Consider the following 6,967-nt stretch of genomic DNA (forward strand, 5'->3'; position numbering starts at 1 on the left):
GAAGAGCTATAGAATTTGAGTTCATGGTGGCTGTGATCTCAGCATTGGTGAGCCTAGGTTCTGGTGAAGAATTCTGATATATACTCCTTTTGAAATGAAATTACTAAAACCACTATCAATCACAATTTACTACAAGTGAAGTACCTGGGATTATAGTACCTTACAGTTAAAGGAGACCAAATGATCCCACATTTTTAAATCAGCAACAAATGACTCTTCTGCATAAAGCAAAAATGTTTCCTAGCATGTGTGCAGAGATGTGCCTAGCACTAAGAAGGGCCTGGGGACATATCTGTTCACAAAGAGATTTCTTGTTCTCTAGTCATCTTGTACTGTAACTGCGCTAGTTTAGCCTCATCTATAGCAGCCAAAGGCTGAATTTCTTATTCATGGTGTTTCTTCCTCCTCCTACCCCCAAGTAGGCACTTAGTTGACTGATTATAGAATCATAAGGTTGGTTATAATTCCATTTCTCCTTCTGACTTTGAACTTAAATGTTCCAATTACTTTGCCCAATCCTAATAAGTCAGCAGCGTGCTAATGCTTGCCTTGATATTTCTGAAATATACAGGGCTGCGATTAGCATGGGACTGCATCATTAGAAAGCAAAGTTGAAAGCAGATGAGCAAAATCATCACTTGTGTTTAAGTAAAACTGTCTGTTCTGAGGACTTACAGTGTTGCTGGGATCCAGAGACACCCTGTGCTGTGACTAAATATATATTATACTTGGAAAATCTTCTGACGTTCTAGAATCTTCTGGTTCTGGCCATTACTGGAAGAGAAAAGATCCTAGAAGGACAGCCCCATTCTAATACACAGTGATGGCTCCTCAAGCAGACAGCTAAGACACAAAGAATCTTTATCTCACAAAGAGAGTGGGGAGAGAAGAGAGAGAAGAGGGAGGGTAGGAAGGAAAAAGGAAAAACTTTATTCAGTTCTGCTAGATTAGAACTGATATCTCTAAGCCAGTGAGAAGGCTTTGCAGTAAGCTTTCAGGAGGAAAAAGAAAAGTGGCCATGCACACACAACACAACCGAGGTACTAAAAACTACATTAGCGTCGATAGTGTTAGTGAGTCTACCAGAAAAGAAATTAACTCCTTTCTATCTGTAAGTTGCCAGAAATTGCATAAACTTGTGAAAACCAGTTAAGGGACAAAAGGAAATACTTTACACTAGGAATGATCTGCAGTCAAATCAATTGATAAATAGAAGGGAAAGAAAGATGGTATAACTGAAATTGATGCCAAAGATTTATAAGGTTGACTAAGTAAACAAAAACGGAATGGATCACCACGGAAATGCATGAATATTGAAATAGGCAAGATTTGAATAGACTAATGATATGCCTCACTTAGACTGACAGGTGTTGATAGCAACTGTGACACTCCATCTATACCAACATCCACACTTCTAACATGTTTATTCCTAGAAAATAGGGTCTGGATCTAATGGTTCCTTGAGTAGTAGCTTATTCACAAAATGTATCTTCTAAAGTTAAAAGACACGGACTTAATTCTCATCTACCTGAGAAATCAAAACACACAAAAAAGGTTTTATGCATTTGCTTTCTGGATATGAGGAGCCAGTCAGCAGAAGTCATTCTCTTGGGCTTCCTGGTCTTTGTTCTAACAAACCTTTCACAAAACTGAATTCTGGTCTGGCTTATCTCCCACACTGAGTATTTGTAGTAAGCCCACTAATCATTAGAAACACAACCAAAGAGACTCAACATTAGGTTCCCACCCCCACCACATATGGATGAAACCAATAACCCTTAATCTATTTGTTTCCATGACTACCATACGATATTTTATTTCAGCGAAACTCTAGGTATTTTGTTTGGATTGTTGCTTGCAAATGAAAGTTGGAGACCTGTACGTTTCCATTAACTGGAGTAACGATGGAGAGACTGAACCAAAGACAATGTTTTCCTTAATCATGGACAAATAAGATGCTTGTGCAGAAAAGTTATTAAAATTGGTTAAATGCATCAGCCCATAAGCCAACTTAAATGTCATTAAATTCATATAGCCTTTTAGGGCACACATGCTATTAATTTTCTGATTTGTAGCAAGGAGATAAATCTCATGCACTCCAGAACAGTATATGGGGCTATATACAGCATGGCCCACTGCTTCATACCTGTAGGAACACATGGACGGCAATTAATCAAATGCATGGTGTCAACCAGCCCTTAAAGTATTCTGTGCTTACCAGATATGTGTCTGGGATGAACATCGATACAGTTGTTCAACACCCGCCCCCCCCAGTGAAAAATAATTAAAAAGTTAGCTCTCCACCTCCCCCCTTAATTTTAATTTTTAAGTCAGGAATGAGGTGGGCTAATTAAATCTGCTGTCATTCATGCTAAACGTAAAGAATTTCTCGAATCTGCCCTCCCCTGGCTGAGTGAGCAGTGAGACCATGCGGCAAGGGAAGAAACTGTGGTGACTAGACAAATGACTTTAAAGAGACTGAAATTAGGGTAAATACAGCTGTAACCAGGACAGATCTGTCATTTCGAGAGGAGTCCGAATCCCAGCGTTGCTCGGCTGAGGAGGGGCTGGAGCCTGCAGCGGCGGAGCCTGAACGTCCCAGAGCTGGTGAGTGGAAGTTTCCCGGGCAGCCGCAGCTCGGCGTCCTCCACGTCTAGTGCCTCTGGCTTAGAGGTCTTGCCTAATGCTACATAAATATCTGCGCTCACGATTCGCCCCGGGCTCGCCGCGTCGCCAACACCACAGGGACAGAGAAGACGCTTCGCAGAGCAGCGCGGGTGGCAGCGGCGGCAGCTCCTCGCCCATCACCATACCCGGAGACTCGCGGGAGGATGTGCCAACTGACCGCGTCTGCTTTTCGGTTCCAGAGCGCAAGGACGACAACTGGCATCTCAGCAGGCGGACCCAGGCATCCGAGACTCCCGCTTCGCCACCGCCCCCTCCGCGGAGAACGCCGGCCGCAGGCAGGCAGGCGGTGCACCTCCGCCTTCCCCAGGCAACACACAGCCGACCTGCCTGGGGAGACGCCTTGGACCGAACCTGGACGTTTGGCTCCGCCATCCCGACTGAAGCGAGCACGACTCTCTCCCTTGGGGCCTGGGGCGGATGCTGCCCAGCGCGGGCACTCGCGCGACCGCAGATAACCCTAGTGCTTTCGGTCAGTTCCAGACTACGGAGACCGGACATGAGCCCGCGACCAGTCCGCACCGCCGGTGGCAGTCCCGGGCGCGCGGCCACACTCCCACCTACGTGTCTCCAGGTCTACTATCCCATACACAAACAACCCCTCCCCACCCGCCACCTCCTTCGCCTCTCCGAAGCTCTCCTCCCACACCCCCATACGCTGAAAACCACAAGGTGTCAAGGGAATGGGGGGGAGGGTCACAACAAGGTCTGTGTGGGTTCCATCCAGACGGTTTTCAAGCTTTTCTACCTTGAAAGTTACTTGGGATCCGATGAAGAAACCCGGTCCCCAAATGCTGGATCTGAGGACGCAAGGGGGCAGACTCTCCACCCCCAAGCTGGCTCCCCTGTGCACACTGGCACGAATCTCCCTAGAGGGCAGGGCTCACGGCCGCCCTGGGGACCAGCCCTCCAACGTCTCCTGGCCCCCAGGACGGCTTGGGGCCCTGGGCCGCGCACAGGGAGGTGGCACTGCCATACCCGGCCCAGGGCTTCCCCGCTCGGAGGTCACACTCGTTTCTAGCCCCTCTAACTACCGCCACAGTCCCCCAAGCAGACCCCTGAATAACACACCCGGAGGCAGGAAGTTTTTCCCCCGTTTTTTCCATCCCCAGAGCAGCGCAGGCGCAAGGGCTTCTGCAGGCTCGCGAGTCCAGCAGCCGCCGCTGCCGGAGCCGAGCCCAGCGTTCCGGGTTCCCGGGCCCTGTTTCCAAGTCCTGCTCGGCCCAGCAGCTCTCAGGACCCTGGGGCCCCGCGCCGCATCCTAAGAGCCCCAACCCGATCCCGCTCTTACCTGCGGCCGCGCCGTTCCGGCCCCGGCCCGACGCGCAGAGAGCCCAGGGTCGCGGATGGGCGCAGGAGGGCTGATGGATGGGGCACAGCGCCGGCGGGTAGCGGTAGCTGGGGCCGCTCGCGTCCTGGCCGGGAGAAACGGATCCAGGTCCACCTCCTCGCGTTCCTGCTCTCCGCCTTCTCTCCCTTCTCCTCCTCCTCCGCCGCCGCCTCCCGGCAGCCCAGGGAGGATGCCCGGGAGAAGGAAGTCAGACCTTCCGCCTGTCAGCCTGTGCGGCTATGCGCGGTGCGGCGTGGCTCTCATCGAGGCGGCGGCGGTGGCTGCGGCTCCGGCAGCATCGCCCCCGCCCTCTCCCCGCAGCCGCGGCGGCCGCGGGGCTGGGGCTGGCTCCCGGCTTGGGGCGCGGGCTCCGCTTAGGCTCGGCGGTCGCCGCGGTTGAGAACGGGCGCTGCGGAGCCGGGGCCGGGGCTGGAGCTGCGGCTGGATCGGCGGTGGCGGGGACAGAGGCAGCGGCGGCGGCGCGGGGGTTGGCGCGGCCGCTGCGCGGGGACCATGCTCCCTTCTGGCTCGCTCCGCTCCGGGTACAGTCTGCTTTAGCTGCGAGGGAGGCGGGCTTCGGCGCGCAGCCAGGGGCGGACGGAGCCAATCACTGGCGCCCGAGTGGGCGGGGGCGCAGGGTAGGAGAGGCGGGGCGCCCCCGGCTCTGTACGGCACTGGGCTCCCGGGGCCCGAGGGATCCCCGGCAGCAGCGCGCTGGGCCCCGGCAGAGTGCCGGCGACTGTGTCCATCCGTCTATCCGCCGCCCCCGCCCCCTGCGGTGACTCCCTGCTCGCCGTGCTCTGCGACAGCGCCCGGCAAACGCACGGCGCGTGGCGGGGCTGCTGGGCCACGGCCTCCGGACTCCGTGGGCCCAGGGTTGGAGGATCCCGACCGAAGCGCTTTTGCCTTCTGGTCTCAACACCTGAAGAAACTGGTAGAAAAGTTTGGGAAAGAAAAGTCCAATATTTTTTCCGCTTCCTCCCTGCTTCTGACTCTCCAGTCATGGGAAAGAGCAGGAAATGTCCCTGTCTCAGAAGGCCAGTCCTGGCCACTTCCATCTGCCCTGACTCCTGAGCAAAGACGCGCTCTCCTACTCACACCGACCTTCCTGGGGCCTTACTGCTTACACTGACTTTCTGGTCCAAGCCCTGCCAGCTCTCTCAAGGTCCACACGGACTTTTCAGTCTATCTCCTCTTCCTCTGCATGCTGTCCACGCAGATCCTAACTGCGACACTAAAGGGAAAGTTTGGCTGGAGACCTGTGGCACCCCAACGTGGGCTTTTTCATCCATTAGAACATTTGCTTCTGCGCCAGTCTTCCCTCCATTGCTAACTCTGCAGGTCTGTTTCTCGTTCCCAGACTTGGTTTTGAGTTTCAGAGGAAACGCCTGTCCTCCCGCCTCAGTACCCCACCATCCTCCACACCAGTTTGAAGGTTAGGGTTGGTGGACCTTATCTTCATTCTCCACTTCCCTCCGTTTCATCCCCACCCCGATCCCTCAGGAAAGCACCCTGAGGCTAGGGTCTGGTTAGAAATTGCAGATGCAGTAGGGGAAGGCCGGCCTGGGGAGGCCTTGCCAAGGCTTCACTCCTGCCTATCAAGGAAGGGAGAGGACTTGTCAGCGAACCCTTCTCTCACCATCCTCCTGTGATGTCAGATCCGCAGCTCTGCTGTCTTGGCTGTAAGCTCAGTGCAGGGGTTGTGTCTCCTTTAATATCTTGTAGGAAACACAGTACAGTGCCATGGCTGATAAATAATAAATAATAGTGGTCTACTGAGGGTAGCGAGAGGACTGTCAGTGAGAAGGAATGAAGACACCAGGGAAATGGCCCATTGGTGTTAGAATAACTGCATTTCCTGGGGAAATCAGACGTTTGGTGTATGAAGCCTGGAGCGGCGGGGGGGAGGGGGTGGCCCTGCAGAGCGGTTTTTCAGAGGAATCTATGGGTGATGATAGGACATCCAGGGAAACTAGTGTGACATTAAGACAGTGACAGAGGCGTCTTGAAGAGAGAGGGTGGAAGTTTGGGGGAGAAGAGTTCCCAAAGGTCCTCAGACTACACCTGGAGGTGAATAATACACATGATTTGAATACTAAGTTTGTGAGATGGTGAATGAGGTGATAGAAGTAGATAGTAGGGGGGCTGGAGAGATGGCTCAGCGGTTAAGAGCACTGACTGCTCTTGCAGAGAACCTGGGTTTGATTCCCAGCACCCACATGATGGCTACCTACCGTCCTTAACTCCAATTCCAGGGGAATCTGAAGCCTTCTTCTGACCCCCATGGCATTGCACGACACGGGTACACTCACATACATGCAGGCAATACACTCATACACATAAAATAAAAATAATAAATAAAATATTTTTTTTAAAAAAGATAGTAGGAAGGAAAGGTGGGGATGACTTGGGATTTAAAATAGATGCACGGGCAATATCTCAAGCAACTCAGTGCAAACAGGAGAACAAAGCCACAGGCCTAAGTCAATCCTATAGGAAATTGTCCTCTGAGATGATGTGCATGTGCCCACCAACAGCAACATACAGGGGTTCTGGCTGCTTTCTGAGCAGCTTTCTGTACGACAGCTGAAGGTATTACAGAATATGACCCAGGCTTGCAGGGTCTCAAATAGGTCAAAATCCGGCCGTTTAGGTATGCACATGTCTTACCAATAGTTTTGCTTGGACGCTCCTCAAGTGAATGAAGAAAATGTACACTCCAGGAATCCTTCCTGACTCCTTTAGGTGCCTCTAGGTGGAAGGGGTCTCCCTGTTACCCTGTTAGCATTGTTAGGGAAGAGAGGCAGATTGGAATTCTCATTCAGAAGACTTTCCTTGGGCATGACAGTGCCAAGGGTGAAGAGTCTGGAGTGCTGCAGAATCTCTGGAGTTTGGAGCTTCATAATTGCCCACCAGAGGGTCAGCTTGCCCGACAGAATGAGATGAGCGGTA

The 6,967-nt window shown here is 52.4% G+C and overlaps 1 protein-coding gene across 2 annotated transcripts in view; it reads right to left on the bottom strand.

Moving 5' to 3' along the window:
* The window catches only part of Klhl29 (kelch like family member 29), a 306,193-nt gene extending 301,627 nt beyond the window's left edge, over nucleotides 1-4,566 (bottom strand). The window contains exon 1 of one of the 2 annotated variants that reach the window (XM_008848872.2): nucleotides 3,977-4,566. The gene's annotated coding sequence lies outside the window, so the exon portion shown is untranslated. The remainder of the gene's footprint in view (nucleotides 1-3,976) is intronic. The other variant, XM_029553969.1, reaches the window with a different exon arrangement.
* Between the last annotated feature and the right edge of the window lie 2,401 nt (nucleotides 4,567-6,967).

This window comes from Nannospalax galili, unplaced genomic scaffold (genome assembly GCF_000622305.1).
Source record: "Nannospalax galili isolate Female #2095 unplaced genomic scaffold, S.galili_v1.0 scaffold1191, whole genome shotgun sequence".
Lineage (NCBI taxonomy): Eukaryota > Metazoa > Chordata > Mammalia > Rodentia > Spalacidae > Nannospalax > Nannospalax galili.